Source organism: Saccopteryx bilineata, chromosome 7, assembly GCF_036850765.1.
Source record: "Saccopteryx bilineata isolate mSacBil1 chromosome 7, mSacBil1_pri_phased_curated, whole genome shotgun sequence".
NCBI lineage: Eukaryota > Metazoa > Chordata > Mammalia > Chiroptera > Emballonuridae > Saccopteryx > Saccopteryx bilineata.
In genome coordinates, this window is record NC_089496.1 from 96,866,232 (window position 1) to 96,890,464 (window position 24,233).

The window sequence follows — 24,233 nt, forward strand, 5'->3', positions numbered from 1 at the left end:
GTGGGAGAGGCCAAGGTTTCAGAAAGAATGCCCCTTCTCTAGTCTACATTTTCTTGTATTGCTTTTTTCACACAGCTGATCTTTTCATTTCTAATGTGTACCATCCAGTCGACAAGATGGTGACTGAGAGTGAGCTGTTTCTGTGTATCAGACCCATGGTGATAGTACTTCATGAGGACTGCGGCTCTGTCCTCTGATTGATGTAAGAGGTGAGCTGGGAAAATCGAGAGATTTGAAAGGGGTGTTATTTTGAAAGTAATTCTATAGTGGTTTCTTGGTTAAAATGCTTACCACTTCCTCTCTTCTCTAAACACACCCATTTGAGCATATCACTGTTTCCTTTGTTTTGAGCCTATTTTATTTGTGTGTGTAGAGCTACCACTTGGAATGTGATCTCTAGCTCATTCACCTGAGCACATCTACTCAGCATCTGAGTATCCAGCTACCTGGCTCTTTTCAGTATTACAAACTTATTAAGGATCTGACATACTACTTTATCATTGGTCCCAAATATACCATTGCTCACTCTGCTCCCAGTGCCTAAAACACATTCTTTTGCTTTTGCTTAGCTAACTCTTATCCTTTTAAATTATAAGTTATAAATCACACACATGTGCATATATATGTATGATTTATAAATCACTTATGAATCACATGTTCACTCCACTGTGAAATGTTCCCTTTCACCTTCAGTGCCTTGGCCTGGGGTAGGCCCCTTGTTAGCTCACATAGTCTTGCAAAGGAAATTATGTTTTTTAAGTTATATTTTGGTGTCATGGAAACAACTTTCAGAAATTGGAAGCCAAAGATCATCCATACAAGTAAAAATTTCTTAAGAGCCAAAGCCAGTTTTGTCATTTTTGCTACAACTCATTTCTTTAGAAGAGTACAGCCAACACAGGTCTTCTGTTTAGGGACATCATGATGAAAGGTTATTCTGTGAACTAGCCATCCATCAAGCTCATCACTTCATTACTTCATCAAGGCTATTTGATTGTATTACACAGACCTGGTCAAAGGGTGAGTGTGTGCTGGAACTGTGAAGTGAAGGGAATAGAATTAAGGCTTGGGAACATTTATATTTTTTAAATTGCTACTTCCTGTTCAGCTAAGGGGAGTCCTGTGACTTTGCTGATAGCTAAGGAGATAGTCCTGAAAGCTTGACAGGTCACAGCTGTGTCCTGTACTTTGTGTGAAAATGCATTTGCTTTCTCTCCTGTTCATTTTATTTTTCTAACTTTCTAATATATTAATGTTGACTCCAGTGTTTCATGGAGCAAGAAGTTGGATGTATGCCCAGATGAGGATGCAGATGATGGTTAACTACAAGAGTATAGGCAGAGAATGAATTAAATATGGAGTATGTGCTGTAAAAACTGAATGACAAGGCCCTGGCCGGTTGGTTCAGCGGTAGAGCGTCGGCCTAGCGTGCGGAGGACCCGGGTTCGATTTCCGGCCAGGGCACACAGGAGAAGCGTCCATTTGCTTCTCCACCCCTCCGCCGCGCTTTCCTCTCTGTCTCTCTCTTCCCCTCCCGCAGCCAAGGCTCCATTGGAGCAAAGATGGCCCGGGCGCTGGGGATGGCTCTGTGGCCTCTGCCTCAGGCGCTAGAGTGGCTCTGGTCGCAATATGGCGACGCCCAGGATGGGCAGAGCATCGCCCCCTGGTGGGCAGAGCGTAGCCCCTGGTGGGCATGCCAGGTGGATCCCGGTCGGGCGCATGCGGGAGTCTGTCTGACTGTCTCTCCCTGTTTCCAGCTTCAGAAAAATGAAAAAAAAAAAAAAACAAAAAACAAAAAAAACCTGAATGACAAGGAGAAACCCCTTCTGAATATATTTTTAAAAGGAGGTCCCAAGAAGAGTATTTGGGTGTTTTAGACTAGTGCTATAATTGAAGTAGTTCTGTTTCTTCTATAAACCACACAATTCCTTTACAAAAAAATCAAATACTTGCTCTGTATTCTAACAGTTCTACCATTTTATTCTCTCTCAAAGATTTAGAACACCCTTAAGATGTTATTTATTTCATTTTACCATCCTAAACATCTTTGATTGCCACTGGAACAATACTAATTACCTAGAACTCCTTCCTTCCTTTGGATTTCATACTCGACTGTTCATTGAAGCTTAATCACTAGTATGTCGGTCACATCAGCACAAGTTTGTTTCTTGACATTGGATAGATAGCTTGGAGATGTTTTTCATGATCTCATCTCAGTTGACATGGGATGTGTCTGATAATATAGAGAAATGACAGTTAAACTTTTCCATAGGGGAGAGGAGTACAATTTTAGCATTGTTTCCTGAGTGGCAACTTTTATTTAGATAGGGTGGGAAAAGTGCTGGCTGAAATCAGGAGATAAGTTTTCTGCATGACCTTAGGCAGCAGCCGTAGGCACCTCTAAATTCTCACAAATGAAGAAATTGGACTAGATGACCTTTAAAGTCCTTTTGGCTGTCTTTGATATTTATGGAGCTTGAGCTCTGGAGGAAACGCAGTTGGCTCCCTTATTGTTGTCAGTTGTTAGAGACCCACTAGATAATATGAAAGGTGGGAAGAAGGTAAGCTAGTTGAGCTGTTTGATTTAGAAGGATGAAGCCTCAATGTCCCAGTTGGTGAGGCTCACTCAGCAGGACAACGACTAGAGCCGGAGTAGGCGCTTGTAACACTGGTGGCCCGACACTGTAGCTTGCTGACAGGGGCTTACAGATTGACTTATTGGGACAGCACAGTCTAGAAAAGGGTTTTTTTCTCGTAAGCTACTTGGTCTTGAGGAAGCCCAAGTGAGAGGACTGACTAGTCAAGCTTTCCTCTGGGAACAGAGTGAGAGTGTCTTCAAGAAGGAAGGAGTGAAGCAAATTGATGCTGTGCCTCCCACACGGGGAAACTCCTCCTACAAGCTGAAATCCACAGGTGACATAGGTGCTTGCTGAGGAATAACAACCATTTGCATGGAGACCCACCGTAACAAATGCACTGGCTAATGGAGGATTAATTTAACTATTTGCTTTTTCTTTTGTGTTGCTGTGTTACTTTTATCTTGGTAGCGTAGTCATCCATGTAAATGTCTACTCTGAGATACATTTTTCAGGATACTCAGCTTGTATGAAATCTCTGAAGGAATCTAGTTCTATCACCTCATTTGCAGTTGAGAAACCGAGGCTGAAAGAGAGTCACTTGGCCAAAACCATGCTATGATTTAGAGTTGTGGTTAGAACTGGAACTAGAACCCAGTCTGGTTACTACTGGTTTTTTACTATTGAGAATACACACCTTGGAAGTATGAAATATGAAAAAATTTCCCAAATGGTAAGCAATTTTAGTAGGTTCGTGAATGAAACGAAATCTTTTTTTTTCCCTAGGAATTTCCCCTCCGCTTTTGCTCTTCAGTAACTTTAGAAAGTAACATTCTGCCAATAGATGTATGTCCATATCACACTCTTTTTCAGGTTCTTGGACTGGGATAGAAAGCAGTGTTAGGCAAAATTAGGATAACATGAATGTGAAGTTTCCGTACAGTGAGAATCCGGAAAATTCTCTTATCACAGGGTCTAATTGTATAACACTGAAATAAGTTGGTTTTGAACAGAAATCTCAGAGTTAACTCATCAGAGAATATGATAAAAGGAAAAAAGAATCCCGGATTATTTGCTGTGCTTTAGTGATTACATGCAGTTTTTTGTTTTCACTTAACAAAACTACTCGTTTTAGAACAATATCTTAATTTTATTTAATGACTGAGGCCTAATAAGTGTTTTGTGAATATGTTGGGAGTGGCTAATCACTGAACAATGATATAAGGATCTGAAGATGGGAGAAGCTGTTGAATATGTTGAGACAGAGGAGCATGTTAATACTTTAATATTGCTGTTGGCACAGTAATTGAACATTGCGATCATTTCAGCTACACCGTACAGTCCAGTCATTGTATTATTAATGTGGAGAAGCAGAGTAGTACAATAGTATGCTGGTTTGAGGCCTAAATTCTGTTTGAGAGTCTCTTAATTTATTATGCCCCCATGCTGAGTACTTCAAAACTGTATGGATTATATACCGTGTTCTTGTTTTTATAGGAAATACACAGGTTAACATGAAAGAGAGCTTGCATTATTTCTTATAAGAGTTTAGTTTAGGAAAGTGCTTTGGTTTTGTGAGAAAGGGGATTTAACAGTGTTTCTGGAGAGCTGGTTTAGCCAACAAAAAAGATAGCCTTAGTTACAAGCTCTTGTCACAGAAAGAGGGGGACTTTCCTCTCTTTTAAATTATCTTAATTTTAATTTTTTCAGATAAATCTTTAAATGTGAGTTCAACATACGTGAAAAGTGCACAAATCATGAGATACAGGTTGGTAAATACGTACAAAGTGAACACCCTACCCTGTGTAACTTCACCCAGATCAAGAAATGCACACCACAAACCCACTGATGTGTCTTCTGAGGCGTTCCTCTTCCAGCAAGGTAGCCATAGCCTGACATAGGTTTCTGTTGCGTCTTCTGAGTTTTATATGAACGTAATCTTACTCAGTTCTTTTACTTTTGTATCTGCCTTCCATTGCTCTTTTTTCCATGAAATTCATCCATGTTCTTGCACGTACAATAGTTCTTTTCATTATTGTGTGTAATCCATTTTATGAACATTCAGATTGATGTGCGTTCAGATTGTTTGCAGTTTTTATGTATTAAAAATTTTAATTCTTCCATGAACATTTTGGTGTATTTTTTGGTGTTTATATGTATACATTTCTGTTGGGTGTATTTCTGGAAGAGGAATGTCTTGATTTCAGGGCCTGTGTGTGTCTAGCTTTTGTAGATAATGTCAGTTTTTCTTAGTATTTGTATTAATTGACACAAGGACTTGTAGCATTTAAGAGTTCCAGATGCTCTGCGTCCTTGCCAATACTCGGAATTAAGTTTTTACTCTTGTTTTCTTTTCAACCATACTGGTGGGTAGAGAGCAGTATCTCCATGCGGTTTTAATTTGTATTTCCCTGATAACTTGTGCTGATGGGCGTGTGGTTTTAATTCTTATTTCCCTGATAACTTGTGTGAAGGGCGCTTCATGTATCTCTTGGTCGTTTGGATGTTCTCTTACATTGTGCCTGTTCAAATCTTTTACTGATAAGCAAAATTAGGCTGTCTTTTTGGTTATTTATTTTAGTAGTTTTTACAATATATTCTGGGTAATATTTTCATTAAAGTTTTAAGTTAGTTTAAAGTTAATAGTTCTCTTTTTTTCTGAACAATACAATGATCTCTAAAACATTTTAACCCTATTTTCCATTCCCATCTTATATGATACTACTGATTAAGATTTTAGTTCTACCTTTTAACCCCTTACGTTTATTATTGCTATTATAGTTTTATGATATATTTTAAATTACTCATTTACCGGTATCTTTGCTCACTCTTTCATCTCAGTTCTTCCTTTCAATTGCTTTCTGAAATTCATCCTTTGAAAGTTCCTTTTATGTGCTTAGTGAGGTGATATTTTATTTTACTTTTGAAAGATAGTTTTGTTCGATACACAATTCTTAGACTGACAGTTATCTTTTCTCAGTACTTTGAAAATATTATTTCTGTGTCTTAAGACTTTTATTTTTCCTTTTGAAGTCTACTACAAACGTAATTGTCAGTCCTTTATGGGTGACTTGTCTCTGAATTAACTAAGATCCCCTTGAATATGACCTTTTCTCCCTTATCTTTCTTTTAAGAACCTCGAGTATGTTAACCTTTATTCTGTCTCTTAGCCTCTTTCTCTTTTATTTTTTTAATGTTTGTTTGTGTGTCTGTGTTGTTTTTGTTGTTGTTTTTTTGTCTCTGTTCTTCAATCTGGCTAGTTTTATTTCAAATCTGTATTCCAGTTTATTCTCTTCCCAATGGGTCTAGTCTCCTGTTTATTCATTTTTCAGTTATGATAGTCAGTAGTTTTTTCTAGTTTACTGCTCTTCCTTTATAACATCTTGTTTCTTTCTCATACTTCCAATTCTGTCTTTAAGGATTTTGAGTATTGTAAAAATACTTATTTTAGATTCTGTGTCAATATTCCACCTCTGGGGGGAGGAGGGAAGTTGTCAAATTCTACTCTCTGTTGTTTCTATCTTTTGTTTAATGTGGTTTGTTTACTCAAGTGCTAAGTAATTCTGAATTTGAACTTGGCCGTATTTATCTGTGAGAATCTTTAGGCAGCCTGTTTTGAGAGCACCTTTCTCCAGATAGGATTTATGTTTCCTTTTTGCTGGGTGTCTGCGGGTGCTACCAACCCAAGACCACCTTGTACTGTTGCTCTCTTGGCTTGGGGTTTGCTGGACCATGCTGGTGTGTTAATTCAAATTCTAAATTCTTGGGAGAGTTAGCCTATTGTACAGATTTTCAGGGGAGGCTTTCTTTTCCCACTCAGCATTTTGGAAAAGACATACACTGTATAAGATTATTTAGTCTGTTCTTTTTCTTTTTGTTTTAAATTGCATCTGTTGGTGGATGGATTGGGGGGGGGGGTGTTCTACCTTTTAACTGACCGTATTGCCTTCCCAGGACACGAATTTGGGTGTGTCAAAGGTCTATAATAACTCCCTGTCTTGTAGAAGGAACTCTCTTTCTGTCTACCCCTGTAACTTGGTGACTTGAAAACGTGGTTTCTGTTTTAGCAATTTTCCCCCACAACATTGAATTCATCATTTTCAGAAGACCAGGAAACTTTCATTTTTTACTTCTGATCCTACTCACTGATATTAAATTGACTATGAGTCTTTCTTCGTAAGTTTTAAGCTGTTTATATTCCTTGTGATGCAATTAAATTTCCAGGTTTTTTGTTTTTGTTTTGGAAATTACTCAAATAAATATATTTCTTGAATATCTTTTAATAATTATATGAGCTATATAATGATTTTATATTGAAAGAGTTTGCATGTTTAGGTTCCTCTTTTGAGCCCTAACAACAAATTTTTGTTTTTAAATTGATGACTCAGACTCCTAGTGCTGCAGCTGGTTGCTGTGTTCTGGCTTCTGAAAACACTGGTCTAGATGCACTGATTCCTTACTGGTTTATCGGGTGCATCTTGATTTGTGTGTCATGCATGGCAAAGGCCCACTCCTGTTGTATGTACAGTGTCCTTTTTCCAGCGCTGCAGGAAGGTACTAATGAATGCAGAAGAATGAACACATTTGATTAATGTAATAAATCATCTGCAAAACGCTTGAAATATTTTTTTTCCTGCTTTCATTTCTTGGGGTGTAGCAAAGGTAATAAATGACTGTTAAACTTGAAATTGGAGAAAGTAATTTGCTCTTGGCAAAAGGTCTTTGCAAGATCCTTTTTGTAATTTTTAGCCACATGATTGAAAAATGTAGCGGTAAATGTGTATTAATTGCTGCCCGTTTCCAGTTTTGTTCTTGTTTTTTTAACTTAATCGCAACTCCATAGGTACTAATTTGGGCTTTCTTTCTCTCCTCCCACTCTTCATTTAAAACATCCTCATTTATTATAGTGGGCCAACAGAAGTCAGTTTAAAGAGGTTAAGAGCTGTTTTAGATTAATGGCTTGGCAACTTGGAAATAGCCCACTGGAGTCACAGTCCTGCTTATCTTGGAGTAAGTTTTAAAAACTTAGCCATTGAGAATTGTTTCTATAAGCTGCCAAATTGAAAGTTAGAGTAAAGAAAAACTTTGCACGATCCACATTCCCCCAAATTCTTGTCAGTACGCTTTATGGGGATCTCGTTTGGAGGATGGCAGACTCCATGGGATAAAAAGCTTTTCATGACAATAAATAATGTTGTTCTGGGTTTATAGGGACTTTATAGCGTTTTTCCTCACAGTTCTCAATTTTTCTTTTCATATATAAAACATTTCCTTTTTCGTTTAATATTTTTAAAGTGAAAACCATTTATTGCATCCTAACTAAACTTTCTACATTAGGAAAAAACACCCGTTTTTCCTTCTCCCATTTGTAGGATTGCACAACCTTTGAGTTTAACAAAACCAAAATTGTTCACTAGCTCCCAGTTCCCACCCCCTTGAAATAAGCCGCATAGCTCCCCGTGGGTGTGCCCAGCCTCAGACTGCTGCCGTGGTTACTCGATCCTCCTTATCTCCAGCGCTGGCTAGGGGCTCCTTAATTGTCTCTTCATCTGCTTTCTTAGCCCTCCGTTCCCTCCTCCACCCCTTCTTTGTCCTGCTCCAGTCACCTCCCTTCTCAGTGGCTCAGGGCTGGTTTTTTTCTTTTCCTTTCCTTAAATATTCAGAGGAAGGGACTTACACAATGTCCAAAGATAAAGGTTCACTGAGGAGTTCCTCCGTGAGGGTTAAACCTCAGTTGAACATTTTGCAGTGGCTTTTCTTTTTCTTTTTTGCCAAGAGTAGGTATTGTAGATGTGAATTCATGAATATAAGGCATAGATGACCCTTGCTTTGTATAAATCTGTGCTCTAAAAAGTCGGCTGGATGGACCCTAATAGAATGTATGAAATGCAGGGGAGATATTACTATTTAAAAGGACTTAGCAAGGGATCTTTAGAGGAAAGAATTCATAGTATAAATAATAGTACCTTATTTTCTTTGTCTTAGAAGATTTTTTTTCATTCAGGTTATATAGGATGTGTTGCAAATGATGGTTTTCATACTACTCTATAAAAGAGAATTGGTTATTTATGTTACTTTAATGTGGGAACATATCTTAAACATTAACCTATGGCATTTTCACATCAATAGTAATCAAAATGGGTTATCTCTTCTCAGCAATTTAATTTAACATGGAATCCTTTTCACTTTTCATCAGATTAGCCCAGTTTTCCAATTCATAAACTAATCTTTTTATATGTGTCAACATCTTTCTGGGCCAGTGAGCTTGAGAACTTAGGTTTCCTACAAACACAGTGCTTGGTGATTAGTTGTGTTTTTTTTTTTTTCTTCCCAGCGCCTTCCATGAAACCTACCGTTCTCATACTTGGAAGGATTTTCGCCCATAGGGTATCATACTGTGTTCCAGGTTGGCCATGTCTCTGTTTTTTGCCCTTGGTATTAACTCAGAACATTCTTACACTCCTTCCATGATGATGTGGAAACAGATTACAGTTTGAATGGCTTCAAGATAATTGGTCTTAATAGTTTCTAAGTCATTGGTTAGTGTAGGATAAACAAGCATTGTTCCAAAAAAGGATATAAATGGCTTTTGAGTTTCTTTTCTTAGCATAAGTCAAAAAATTAGGGTGAAAGCAAAAGCACATGACACAAAACTGGATGGGTTGCTAGCAGATTGTAGGGTTCCTGTAGCTTAAATTATACAAACCACTATAAGCTGTTAACTAGTGACAATTTTGATTTCCCTTTTGTATATTAGTTGCAATGTGTGATCCTTTCATTTAAAGTAAAGCCATGTATTAAAGTTCCAGTTTAAGAAGTATGTTGTCTTTGCATATCTTTCAGCCAGTGTTGTACATACCACCCTCTCCCCAAAATACCTACTTATTTAAAATCAAGCTCCAATTTAACTTCCCCAGAACCTTTTAAATTGGCTCCTTTCTCTGAGTCTGTAATACATCTATTCTAACACAGTGGCCCGGTGTGCTATATAATTAAGAAGCTGTCTCTCCCTTCTCCTCCCCCAACTGACTGAGTTGCTATTAGCTGAGGATCAGGGATTGTGTCTCGTTCATTTTTTGCATTCTCCACTATACTGCCCCCTCAGTTGTGGCACATAATAGGTATGGAATGAATTGTTGCTAGAATAAATGAATTTCAGTAGAAAGTAGAAAGAATTGTTGGTAACAGACTTACTAACTTAGATTTAAAGATGAAATTTTAGGCCCTGGCTGTTTGGCTCAGCAGTAGAGTATTGGCCCAGGGTGTGGAAGTCCCGGGTTCAATTCCTGGCCAGGGCACACAGGAGTGCCTATCTGCTTCTCCACCCTTCCCCCTCTCCTTTCTCTCTATTTCTTTCTTCCCCTCCTGCAGCCAAGGCTCCATTGGAGCAAAAAATTGGCCCAGTGCTGAGGATGGCTCCATGGCCTCCGCCTCGGCGCTAGAATGGTTCCTGTTACAGTGAAGCAACACCCCAGAGGGACAGAGCATCACCCCCTGGTGGGCATGCCAGGTGGAGCTCTGTCTGCTGCCCCCCCCCCCCATTTCTCACTTTGGAAAAATACAAAAAAAAAAAGAAAAACTTAAAGTCTAAAATCAGAGTAGATTAAAATCAGTACAGCCATAGATTTGGCATGAATAAGTTATTTTCCAACTTTAGTAATACTTGGGGACAGAAAATGGGATGCAGTAAACTGAACTGCCCCGAAAATGCAAAGAAGAGATGTGTTTATAGGCCAGTTATATTTTTGTGTTTGCTTTTGTTTTCATTAAACTTCCTGTCCTGCGTGAGGAAATAGAAAGGTGGCACATCTACCAACCGTCTGAGAGTCATTTCACTGAGGGCAGGTGGAGCTGGAAGGGTTGGAATGGGAGTGAAGATGGGGAGAGACCTTTCTCTTGCCCTGCCTTGGAAAGAGCTTCTGATCGTATTTGGAGACTTAAAGCTTTAGTTGTAGAGGATGAGAGGTGGTTCTAGTCATGGACAGGCAGCCTGTGTTCTAGAGCTTGTGATATAGGACTAACAGTCTTACTTCTCCAAGTTATGTGATTGTCAGCTTGGCTACCCACCTATTTTATTTTATTTTATTTTTTTATTTTTTATTTTTTGTATTTTTCTAAAGTTGGAAACGGGGCGGGGGGGCAGTCAGACAGATTCTCGCATGCGCCCAACAGGGATCCACTCGGCATGCCCATCAGGGGGCGATGCTCTGCCCATCTGCCCATCTGGGGTGTTGCTCTGTAGCAACCAGAGCCACTCTAGCACCTGAGGCAGAGGCCATAGAGCCATCCTCAGCACCCGGGCCAAGTTTGCTCCAATGGAGCCTCGGCTGCGGGAGGGGAAGAGAGAGACAGAGAGGAAGGAGAGGGGGAGGGGTGGAGAAGCAGATGGGCACTTCTCCTGTGTGCCCTGGCCAGGAATCGAACCTGGGACTCCTGCACGCCAGGCTGACGCTCTACCACTGAGCAAACCGGCCAGGGCCCACCCACCTATTTCATAGTAGTGTTCGAAGCTAAATATATACTTGATTTGGGAGGGGGGGGGATGAGAATATTTAAATTTCCCAAAATTTAAAAAATTTTGGTACAGCTTTTTCTTACTGGGTAAATTATTTGAAATGTGAAACATTTTTCCAACTAAAGAGATTTTTACTCATATTTTGAAAAAGCAACAATTTAAAAATGCCTGCTTAGTCCTATATCCTTAGAGCCAATCAAGACAAAAATAACACGTTTTTTTACTTTAAATAGTTTTTTATTTTTCAATTACACTTGACTACATCGTATGTTAGTTTTAGGTGTACAACCCAGTGATTAATCTTTATATAACTTACTATTGCTGTACTTTATATCCCCAGGACTGTTCTATAACTTCCAATTTGTACTTCTTACTCCCTTCACCTTTTATACCCATGCCCCAAAACCTCCTCTTCTCTGACAACCGTTAAGATGTTCTCTGTATCTGTGTATGTTTCTGTTATGCTTGTTTATTTTGTTTGTTAGATTCAATTATTGATAAGTTTTTATTGACATTTTATTGTCCATATTTTTATCTCTTTTTCTTCTTAAAAAAGACCCATTAACATTTCATGTAATACTGGTTTGGTGGTGATGAACTTTAGCTTTTTCTTACCTGGGAAGCTCTTTGTCCTTCGATTCTAAATAGTAGCTATGATGGGTAGAGTAATCTTGGTTTTATAGGTCCTTGCTTTTCATCACTTTGAATATTTCTTGCCAATCCCTTCTAGCCTACAAAGTTTCTGTTGAGAAATCAGCTGAAAGTCTTATGGGAGTTCCCTGGTAGATAACTGCTTTTCTCTTGCTGCTTTTAAGATTCTTGCTTTGGGCCCTGGCCAGTTGGCTCAGTGGTAGAGCGTCAGCCTGGCATGCAGGGGTCCCGGGTTCGATTCCCGGCCAGGGCACATAGGAGAAGCACCCATCTAGCGCCCATCTGCTTCTCCACCCTTCCCCCTCTCCTTCCTCTCTGTTTCTCTCTTCCCCGCCCACAGCAAGGCTCCATTGGAGCAAGGATGGCCCCGGATGCTGGGGATGGCTCCTTGGCCTCTGCCCCAGGCGCTAGAGTGGCTCTGGTTGTGGCAGAGTGACACCCCGGAGGGGCAGAGCGTCACCCCCTGGTGGGCGTGCCAGGTGGATCCCAGTCGGGCGCATGCGGGAGTCTGTCTGACTGTCTCTCCCGTTTCCAGCTTCAGAAAGATTAAAAAAAAAAAAAAAAAGATTCTTTCTTTGTCTTTAACCTTTTGCATTTTAATTATGATGTGTCTTGGTGTGGGCCTCTTTGGGTTCATCTTGTTTGGGACTGTGTGCTTGTCTTTTTCCTTCACCAGGTTAGGGAGGTTTTCTGTCATTTTTTCAAATAGGTTTCCAATTTCTTGTTCTCTCGTCTCCTTTTGGCACTCCCATGATGCAAATGTTGATGTGCTTAAAGTTGTCCCCGAGCCTCCTTATACTATCCTCAGTTTTTGGATCCTTTCTTTTTGTTCTGTTTGGGTGTTTTCTCCTTCCTTATCTTCCAAACCTCTGATTCTATCCTCTACTTCATCCACTCCACTTTTTTTTTTTTTTTTAAATAGAGACAGAGTCAGAGAGAGGGATAGACAGGGACAGACAGACAGGAACAGAAGAAATGAGAATCGTCAATCATCAGTTTTTTGTTGCAACACCTTAGTTGTTCATTGATTGCTTTCTCATATGTGCCTTGACCGTGGGCCTTCAGCAGACCGAGTAACCCCTTGCTCGAGCCAGCGACCTTGGGTCCAAGCTGGTGAGCTTTTTGCTTAAGACAGATGAGCCTGCACTCAAGCTGGCAACCTCAGGGTCTCGAACCTGGATCCTCCGCATCCCAGTCTGACACTCTATCTACTGTGCCACTGCCTGGTCAGACCATCTACTTCACTCTTAATTCCCTGTAACGTAGTCTTTATTTCAGTTAATATAGTCTTCATTTCTGGCTGGTCCTTTTTTATATTTTCTAGTTCCATTTTTGTTTCCTAGTTCTTTGTTGAAGTTCTTACTGAAATCATTGAGCATCCTTATCACCAGTGTTTTGAACTCTGCCTCTGATAGATTGCTTGTCTTCATTTTGTTTAGCTCTTTTTCAGAATTTTTCCTGCTCTTTCGTTTGGGATGTGTTTCTTTATCTCCTCTCTTTGGTAGCCTCCCTGTGCTGGTTTCCATGCATGAGGTAGAGCTGTCACATCTCCCGGGCTTGGTAGAGTGGCCGTGTGTGTTAGGTATTCTGTAAGGTCCAGTGGCACAGCCTCCCCGGTCACCTGAGCTGGGCACTCCCAAGTGCCCCCACTCCATGTGTGCCATGTACAGCCCATTCTGTTATAGTGGAGCTTTGATCGTTGTTGGTATGTCAATGGGAGGGATTTACCCGCAGACCAGCTGGCTACCAGGACTGGCTCCACCACCAGGAGGATCAGCTAAGCAGGGGTTGACCCCTCAGGGCAGGGCTTAACTTCACTGAGGCTCTGATGCCCACCAAGTCTGCCTCTTGAGTGTGTGTTTTGTGAAGGTGGTTCTGAGGCCTTCTGGGGGGTGCAGTCCAAGGTCAACAGCCACCTGTGTGCTGCCCCTGGCCACCCTGCTTGAGCTACAAAGCAATCTGCAGACAACTGCTACTTGTGCTGTCTTGGAGGTGGCCAGGATAGGTCAAGCGGAGAAGCAAGGCCAGCTGACACTAGTGCCAGGTCTAGAGCCACTTAGCGAGAGGTACGGGGCACAGTAAGGCCAGACGCTGCTTGAAGGTTCAGAGATTTTAGGAGCTTGAAGCATGAGCCAAGACAGGCCGCTAGGATGGAAACAGCTTGGGTTCGGCTCACAGGTTGGGAGGGGTGGCTCTCAGGGAATCACCAGGGTGGGGCTAACCCTGTTAGCCAGGTTGATGGAGACTCAGATATATCACCCACTGCTGGCTCCGTTGGGGAAGGGCACAGAAAAGGAACAACGGCCTCTGCCACACTTCTGCCTGGGGGAAAGCTGCCCCTCCGGCAATCGTCATGAAGTCAGATGGTGGAATTCCTCCCCTTGTGTTTCTGGCTTTTTCAAGCTGCTGTCCCAGCACTGGAGCTCAGATCAAGTAAGTCCATGTGCAGGCCCTTTAAGAGGAATGCCTGGAACTCCAGCAGCCCTTTGTCTCTGTCAGCCCCAATCCCCACTGGTTTTTACAGCCGGAAGTTATGGGGACTTCTCATTCTGGCCCTGGAACCCTGGACTAGGGGGGCCTGGTATGGGGCTGGGACCTCTTGCTTCTTAGGGGACCTTCAAAGCCTAGATATCCCTTCTGATTTTTGTTTGCTACATGTGGGTGTGGGACCAGCCTGTTCCTAGTCTTTACCCCTCCTCCCAGTTTCTGTGTGGCTTCTTTTTTATAGCCTTACTGTGGGACTTCTGTTCAGCTAGATTCAGGTGTTCTGAATTGTGGTGGTTCTGGAGTTTAGCTGTTATTTTGATATGGTTGTGGGAGGATTCAAGTACTGTCTTTACCTATGGGGGGGACAAGATCACAAAAGTAATATTTTTAACAAAAGATTGCATGTCATGAATGTTTTTATATGTTGTGTTCATATTACATTTTTTTTACCTGTTTTCTGTTCTGTTTTTGCACTTTTCCCCAAAGCAGAAGTTTTGTGAATCCAGGTTTTTTAATAGCAGACATAGGTTACTCTTTACTTTTTACTCTTTTTTTTCCCACTTCGTGCCTTAGTCTTCCTCTAAGAAGTGGTATTAATAAATGTATTAATAAAATACATTGTTTGGGGGAGTATCATGCTGTGGTAGAGTCAAAGCCACATATTGTTTTTTCATTTTAAGTTTGGCAACTTTCAGATACAAGTTCGCTAGTTTCATTAATTTTTAAATGAGAACTTAATCTTAAGACCTAATGATTTATTGAATTTCAACCCATTTTATTAGGCTTAACTTGCCAATCATTATAGAGTATGTTTTATACATTTTTTTATCCAGAAGAAAACCTATATGAACACTAACCATCTTCCAGTTATCTTCAACCTTGCCTTCTCTATAATTGCTTCCTCTTTAAATCCTGAATTACCTCTTTTATCAAATAACCATCTATCAAATATTAACTAGGCAGAGGATATTATTTGTTTACCATCCGAGACATTTTGCGAACTTGCCCCGTACTGGGTGCTGAAGGGCCCTGTCGTCCAGTGGCCCACAGTGAGAGAGCTGTACCAGTGAGCAGATGGGGGGTGGGGGGTGGAGTCAGTGTGTAATGCATGCTGTGTTGGAAGTGAGCCAGAGGGCTGTGGGATTTGAGGCTTTAAACTTCAAGGTGGAGGCTTCCCTTCACAAATCCATCTTTGTAAGAGAGGCAACACCAGGGTATTCCTAAATGGGAAATTACAGCAGGTAGCCGGAGACGCCCACGGACAGGAGGTGCACTTCACCAGCCTGAAGAGGCTCGCCGCTTCTGACGCGTGAACACTGGGCAGCATTTTTATCACGGAGTTATCCGTGTTGTGTTATCATTTATAAGAACAATTACTTGGGAGGGGAGGAGCCATGAAAGAGTCAGAGCTACTCTTTAGCACTCCTGTGCGTCTAGGGCCACCTGTGACTTAGGTTTCATAGCCCAGGATGGCAGGCTGTTCGTGAGGATGATTCCGACATGGAGCTCCCACACTCGCATCACCTCCGCTCAGGTGTGCGCTTGCTCCAGGCCTTCTCCCCCCTTGACAGTTGCTCCCTCAGCTGCATCTCCTGTACGGTTTGGTTGCCCCACTACTATCTGGGTTGTCTTTTACCCAGAGCCCCTCCACACTGTAAAATTAGTCTATTATGAAAATCACTTCTCTACCTTTCTCTCCATTACCACTGGCAGTGTGACCTTTTTGCTTACCATTTTTGAGTCTCAGCATTCTTATCTGTGAAAGGGGCATAATAATATTGTGTGATCGGCTTGTAGTGGGCAGCCCATGGGGTAAGGATAAAAAACGCAGCGTCTGCCTTAGTCCTGCGGTGCTTCAACACACTGCTTTCCTTTCTGGAGATTGTTCAGCTGTAGTTTTTGCTACTTTGACACCATTGGTTTTTTTAAAAGATATTATTTATTCATTTTGGAGAGGAGAGAGAGAAATGAGAGAAGTGGGGGGAGGAGCAGGACGCATCAACTCCCATATGTGCCTTGACCAGGCAAACCCAGGGTTCCAAACCAGCAACCTCAGGATTCCAGGTCGATGCTCTATCCACTGCGCCACCACAGATCAGGCTGTTCTTGCTACTTTGATTGTAACTGAATAGCGACACCCGGGGCAGACGTGCATGGTTTCAGTGTGCAGGCACTGCATACAGAGTGCTCGCGTTCAAGCAGGGGAGACCCCTGGGAACAGCCAGCTGATACAGAGAGTCTTCAATGCTGTTGTTTAAAGCATTATGGAGACACAGATGAAGCAGCTTTAAGTTTTTTTTGGAACTAGATCAGAAAAGTAAGATTTGAACTGGGCCTTGAATCTTCACTTGGTGGATAAAAGGAAGACCTTGCTAGGCAATGGGAGCAGTTTATACAAAGACAGGTGAAGCTGTAAGTATATAGAGTATAAGTAGTCTCTATGCAGTCAAAAGTCTGTGCTCTCCTCCTCGGCCACCCAGTTCTGTCATAGTAGGAAGGCAAAGAAAACAAGTAGCCCTTTTTTTTAAGATGCAAAGAACTGCTTGTCTCAGCGGTGAATAGAGTCCTACTTGATTTGCTCTGCTGTTGTTTTCTTTGCATGTACAAAATGGGTAAGGAAAGCACAGAGGCTTAGAAGCAGCATGTGAATGTATCTAGTCTTGAACTGTGCCTTGTACTATCAGTTCTTCCTCCACTTCCGGTGTTTCTTTGCTTTGATCACTTACTACATGCCAGCTACTTTGCAGTGGTTATCTCTTTTAATCTATACAGCTTTATGAGCTAAGATTTCCCTTGTTGTTTTTTTTTACAGATGACAGCACTGAAAGTTAAAGGAGTTTTAAAAACCCAAACCAGAAACACTTAAGATACATAGCCTGTAAGTGGGAGAGGTCTTTCTTGGAGCCAGCATTATCTCCAAAGCTTCAGTTCTTTTTATCCTAAAATGAAGTGCAGAGCTGCTGCCTCATGCCTTAGACTGGGCCCAGCCAGTACACCACTGACCAGCTGAAGGACTGGTACAGGCAGCCACACTTTCTAAGCTGTATTTCCTTCACCTACAAAGTGGAGTAATTGGAGCAGATGAGCTACACTTCCTTTAACTTGATGGTTTCTTCTTAGGTTTCTCCATCTATTTCATTCACGTCTGATCATTGTTTGCATTCAAGTGTAAGTTGCGAGTTGTAGTGGAGAATGTTCTAATGCACAGGTTGCAAAATCATGACTATTTGAAGTTGTTTTAAATCACTTTTAAAATCAAAATAGTGATTGCCTCTGGGAAGTGGGAGAGGGGATTGCCTGGGAAGGGGCATGAGGGAACTTTCTGGGGTGGAGGTGGTTTATATCTTGACAGGAATTTGGGATGTACACTTATATTTTAGCATTTCATTGTATATCAATCTTACATCCGGAGAAAAAAGCTGTAAACAAATATTGAACTCTGGATAATGATATGCCTGCTGAAATATTTGAGGAAAAGTATACTGGTGTCTGTAATTTACTTTAAAATTCACTAAGAATAATGTAGATACCTGGATGGATAGAGGATGGCTTGATGAAGAGATACGCGATAAAAGAAAGTGTAGTACAGTGTTAATGTACTACACGGATTTTATATATGGTGTTAATGGCAGAACTAGGGAGTGCTTATATGGTTCTCACTGTAAAATTCTTTCAAATGTGCTGTATATTTGAAATTTTAATAAAATAATTCTATAGAAAATTTATTATTAGAATAAGTTGGGGAGAAAACCATTTTTTAAATTAATTTTACTAGGGTGACATCAATAAATCAGGGTACATATGTTTAAAACATGTCCAGGTTATCTTGTCAATCAATTATGTTGCATACCCATCACCCAAAGTCAGATTGTCCTCCGTCACCTTCTATCTAGTTTTCTTTGTGCCCCTCCCCCTCCCCCTTTCCCTCTCCCTCTCCCTCTCCCCCCATCCCCCGTAACCACTACACTCTTATCAATGTCTCTTAGTCTCGCTTTTATATCCCACCTATGTATGGAATGTGTAAACCAGTTCCTGGTTTTTTCTGATTTATCAATACTTATTTCACTTCGTATAATGTTATCAAGATCCTACCATTTTGCTGTAAATGATCCGATGTCATCATTTCTTGTGGCTGAGTAGTATTCCATAGTGTATATGTGCCACATCTTCTTTATCCAGTCATCTATTGAAGGGCTTTTTGGTTGTTTCCATGTCCTGGCCACTGTGAACAATGCTGCAATGAATATGGGGCTGCATGTGTCTTTACATATCAATGTTTCTGCGTTTTGGGGGTATATACCCAGTAGAGGGATTGCTGGGTCATAAGGTAGTTCTATTTTCAGTTTTTTGAGGAACCACCATACTTTCTTCCATAATGGTTGTACTACTTTACCTTCCCACCAACAGTGAATGAGGGTTCCTTTTTCTCCACAGCCTCTCCAACATTTGCTATTACCTGTCTTGTTAATAATAGCTAATCTAACAGGTGTGAGGTGGTATCTCATTGCAGTTTTGATTTGCATTTCTCTAATAACTAAAGAAGATGAGCATCTTTTCATATATCTGTTGGCCATTTGTATTTCTTCCTGGGAGAAGTGTCTGTTCATGTCCTCTTCCCATTTTTTATTGGATTATTTGTTTGTTTGTTGTTGAGTTTTATGAGTTCTTTGTATATTTTGGATATTAGGCCCTTATCTGAGCAGTTGTTTGAAAATATCATTTCCCATTTAGTTGGCTGTCTATTTTGTTACCAGTTTCTCTTGCTGAGCAAAAACTTCTTAGTCTGATGTAGTCCCATTCATTAATTTTTGCCTTCACTTCTCTTGCCTTTGGAGTCAAATTCATAAAATGCTCTTTAAAATCAAGGTCCATGAGGTTGGAACCTATGTCTTCTTCTATGTACTTTATTGTTTCAGGTCTTATATTTAGATCTTTGATCCATTTTGAATTAATTTTAGTACAGGGGGACAGACTGTAGTCCAGTTTCATTCTTTTGCATGTGGCTTTCCAGTTTTGCCAGCACCATTTGTTGAAGAGGCTTTCTTTTCTCCATTGTGTGTTGTTGGCACCTTTATCAAAAATTATTTGACCATATATATGTGGTTTTATTTCTGGACTTTCTATTCTGTTCCATTGGTCTGAGTATCTATTTTTCTGCCAATACCATGCTGTTTTGATTGTCGTGGCCCTATAATATAGTTTGAAGTCAGGTATTGTAATGCCCCCAGCTTTATTCTTTTTCTTTAGGATTGCTTTGGCTATTCGGGCTTTTTTATAGTTCCATATAAATCTGATAATTTTTTGTTCCATTTCTTTAAAAAATGTCATTGGAATTTTGATGGGAATTGCATTAAATTTGTATATTGTTTGGGGTAATATGGCCATCTTGATTATATTTATTCTTCCTAACCAAGAACAAGGAATATTCTTACATCTCATTGTATCTTTTTCAATTTCCCTTAACAATGGTTTGTAGTTTTCATTATATAAGTCCTTTACGTTCGTTGTTATGTTTATTCCTAGGTAGAGAAAATCATTTTTAAAATGAGTCAACAGTTTCACATCGACCGCCATAGCTCGCGCTGAGGGGTCTTTGTAATGCCACCCCAGGCTCTCCTTAGGCTGGCTGAGTTGGAGTGACCTAATTTAAACAGCTCAGAGAGACCTTCTCTTTCCTTCACCAACCTGTCAGTTGGGACGTTCCTGCCCTGGGACAAGCTAGTCTGTCCCACAGAACTGAAGCTTGCCAAGTGATGCTCATCCTTGTGGCTGCTTGATTCACCAGTAGTTACATTTCTAGAAGGTAGCATTGCCATCAGCCAAAGATTAAACTTTTTCTCCCCACCCCCCTCTCACCCCAGGTATCCCTTGATCAGATGATGTTAAGGAAAGAGCCGTTTTTGGTTTTGCACTTTGTTCTCAGGCTCTTGCTTACTGGGTGCCTCGTGTTTCTTTAACAGACCAGGCTTGCGCTCTCACAGCACTGTAGTTGTGGACAGCTTCTCACTGTGCTGGTCTGAGTTCTGGCACAGGAGAGCATCTTCATCCTGAAGCTCTGGAATGTTGCTCTTGTATTTGGAGCAAACAACTTACCTTTTTTCTTTTCTTTTTTTTTTTTTTTGTATTTTTCTGAAGCTGGAAACGGGGAGAGATAGTCAGACAGACTCCCGCATGCGCCCCACCGGGATCCACCCGGCACACCCACCAGGGGGCGACACTCTGCCGACCAGGGGGCGATGCTCTGCCCCTCCGGGACGTCGCTCTGTTGCAACCAGAGCCACTCTAGCGCCTGGGGCAGAGGCCAAGGAGCCATCCCCAGGGCCCGGGCCATCTTTGCTCCAATGGAGCCTCGGCTGCGGGAGGGGAAGAGAGAGACAGAGAGGAAGGAGAGGGGGAGGGGTGGAGAAGCAGATGGGCGCTTCTCCTGTGTGCCCTGGCCGGGAATCGAACCCGGGACCTCTGCACGCCAGGCCAACACTCTACCACTGAGCAAACCAGCCAGGGCCTTACCTTTATTCTTTGTTGGTTAAGCCTCAGCCCCTAGTGGTGCTCATAATGCGTCTCATCCAACTTGTGTTGGAGAATGTAAGATCATTTAGGAGTGTGTGAGCTCTTGTGCAGCAAAAGGAGAGAGCAATGAATTACGTTACAATGATGAGTGAATTGTGGAGATACGTAGTTGTCTATAAAAAAAAAGATAGCTAAAATATGTTTTGAGTTATTTTGTTATAAAAATGTCATTTTTCTTTAATTTTCATAACAGTAATTAATCCAATTATAATCCATACTGAAAACAAGTTACATATTGTATGTTTGAAAATACATTTTACAAGATTTAAATATAACAAATATTTGAAATAAAATTGGGGCCCTTGGCCGGTGGCTCAGTGGAAAGAGTGTCGGCCCAGCATATGGTTCTCTCAGGTTCAATTCCTGGTCAGGGCACAGAGGTAAAGCAACCACCTGCTTCTCTTCCCCTTTCTTTCCCCTTTCTCTCCCTCTTCCCTTCCCACAGCCAGTGGCTTGATTGGTTTGAGCATCACCCTGGGCGCTGAGGCTAGCTTGGTTGGTCCCAACTGAATGCATCAGCCTCAGGTGCTAAAAATAGCTTGGTTTATTCAAGCATTGGCTCCAGACAGGGTCGCCAGGTGGATCCCAGCTGGGGCACATGCAGAAATCCGTCTCACTATTTCCCCTCCTCTCCAAAAGAAAGAAAAAAAGAAATAGTGGGAGGGAGGGAGGGAGGGAGGGAGGGAGGGAAGGAAGGAAGGAAGGAAGGAAGGAAGGAAGGAAGGAAGGAAGGAAGGAAGGAAGGAAGGAAGGAAGGAAGGAAAGAAAAAGAAAATTGATTGGAGATGGAGAGCAGGAAGAGAAGAGAATACTTGTTGTACATGAGCCATATTATAGTTGTTAAGCCTCTAGCACTCAGTAAAAGAGTATTTATATTTAGAATCTACAAAACTGACGGGGAGAGGGAAAAAGAAATTTAACTGCTTGAGAGTTACTCTAAAAGATTGGATCTGTACATTTACATGAATCCGTGAAACAGGCAGGTGTATGTGAGTGCCAAATAATGTCTGAACTAACCAAGAAAAACTTGCTTTTCAGCATGACTGTGGTGAAAGCTTTGGTTCCCAACCACTTTCATGTTTATAAGGATTTTTAAAGGGACTAACTGCACACTGGGCAAGCAGCTATGTAGTCCAAAAAGGTATTGGCTGGATTTAACGTACTGGGGGCATGTGGATTCCTAAGAATGTCACACCTTGTCTGTGCCAATTAATCAGAGTGTCTATTCTTGATACTGAATCTGATGTCATTGGCAGATTTTCCTCTTTATTAGAAGGGTGATATTCAAAAGGGAGAATATTTTTTTATGTATTTTGCTCTTTCTGTGATTGGGGTGTTTTATGGCTTATTTTTTTCTTTTTTTAAGCTCTGAAATATTACTGGCAAGTCCCAAGAAAACCAGATCTGGATTTCATTTTGTCTCTTCAACTCTGTGTGATCTTGTGCACATTCCTGACATGTTACAAACAGCTTGTGTCTCTGAATGTGCAGTATCCATTTTCAGTGGTGAAAGCCCCGAAAGGAAACAGACTGATTCTTCCATGCACAAACAGCTGGGCAGTTGTGGATGGAATTAATTGCTGATATATATTGGCTGTGTTTTTCTTCTCTTGTCATTTCCTTTGCAGCTGCAAAAGTGAAGTTTGACTTGAAAACAGACATTTCCAGCAGTGCAAAAAGTATCAAGATGGGATTCTTCAGATATAATATGTAACTGCTACCTTTGTTCAGTTTGGGAGAGAATAAACAGATGATTTATAATTGCACATACTGTTGAAAAAATAGTTAAATCAGGAACTTGAACTCTAAAAGGAGTCTTTTGGAATGGGTTCATTTATCTTATAGTAGGAGTAACCTCATAATTCAATAAAAGGCTGGAGTAGTCAGCACCATCACCCTAGGATCCTGAAAAAGAGGCTGTTCTAAGCCATCTCTTAAAATACCAAAATGGTCAATAGTCAACACTGATTTACTGTTCCAGTGTGAGGGAGTAGCTGTTGGTGAGGGTAATCTGATGGGTATCATTAAAAATAATATTTTTCTGGTTTCCCCTACAGCCTTTTCTATTATTTTTTTAAACTTTCTATGTAAATTATATCGCTTATTTTTTAGGTGCTTGGATATTTTACTGAGAAACATTTATTATTTCATGAGTTATAGGAGTTAAATTAAAAATAACTGTTGATTTTATTTCTGAATGTGAATATTCAGAAAGTAGTTTGGTTAAAATCACTTTGAATAATAAGATGTTTAGTAACAGTTTGAATAACTGATTATTTTAGACACTATTAAAGATTTTTAGACAGTATGTATACACATCCTACTAAATACTTATTTGAAAATAAATAAAAAATTTTAAATCAAAACTCATGAATTATTTTAAAAAGTGGGTGACAGCAAAATTTTTGAAAGTATAGTAGGCATATTAGTGATTTTCATCAAAATAATTCATGTGTTCATTTCAGTATTCTACCAAAGGAAGTCCATAAATCAAATCTCTTATTTATGAAGTCAACTCTTGCTAGTTAGTTAGTAAGAAAATGCTTTTATTGTTTCCGATTACCAGGAGGTCCAGAGCATTGGTAGAGAAGGCTAGGCTATGCTTATGTTCATGTTCAAGTCCCTTGTTTTGGCCAAATGGGCCAAAGTGAAGTTCTCTAAACTAAGCAATGTTGCTGACACCTTGAGATACGTGGAAGCTGCTGTTGCTAAACTTAGAAGCTGGCGTGGTTGGACTTCCTTTATAGTAGTTCACTTCCACCTAACATTCTATTCTGTTTGTTGAGCTGTGTGATCTACTTTGCGTTTTATCTTTACTTTCTTTAAGGACAAGTAGTAAGTCTATTTCACTTCAAGGCAGAAAAGCTCATCTGCAAACATGAACTATCCCCCTGTTCTTTTGAGGAGGATTAACCAATTAATTTTGACTCTGAGGCCCTGCAAAATGTTGTGGCAATATTAACGTGCAGTTTGCTCTCACTGAAGTCTGCCTGGGTGTGTTGTTTCCCCCAGAGTGGGCTCCACCCTTGCTCTAACCGCACAGAGTGTGGATATCTCGCTGTTTAAAACAAAGTTCATTTTTAGGGCAGCGTTGCATCAGAATTGCCACACAAAAACCAGCTTAAGAAATGTACAGCAGCTTCAACTTTTTGTAAGTAATGGATTGTCTATTGTAATACTGATAGTGCACGCTTAGAAGGAGGCATAGATAAGATAGATGGTTAATTTTGGGTGAGATGCTAGCAGTGCAGTATTCTTCTTGGGGAGGAGCCTGTGACTTTAATCACTCAGCTACATATTTTTCTATTCACTTGTCTGCTCTTTTTTCTTAAGCAATTTTCTAATTTGTTTATTTTAATTGTTTTGGGGATAACTTTTGACTATTTAAGGAAAATACTGGTGATTTCCTAAATGTGCTAACCATTCAACATTAA

The 24,233-nt window shown here is 40.7% G+C and overlaps 1 protein-coding gene across 5 annotated transcripts in view; it reads left to right on the forward strand.

Moving 5' to 3' along the window:
* ADD3 (adducin 3) overlaps positions 1 to 24,233 on the forward strand; it is a 132,116-nt gene that overhangs the window by 50,879 nt on the left and 57,004 nt on the right. The window contains exon 1 of one of the 5 annotated variants that reach the window (XM_066240469.1): positions 23,848 to 23,950. The exons of the other annotated variants lie outside the window; for them this stretch is intronic. The gene's annotated coding sequence lies outside the window, so the exon portion shown is untranslated. Of the gene's footprint in view, positions 1 to 23,847; positions 23,951 to 24,233 lie in introns of those variants that run through there. 5 annotated transcript variants of the gene reach the window in all.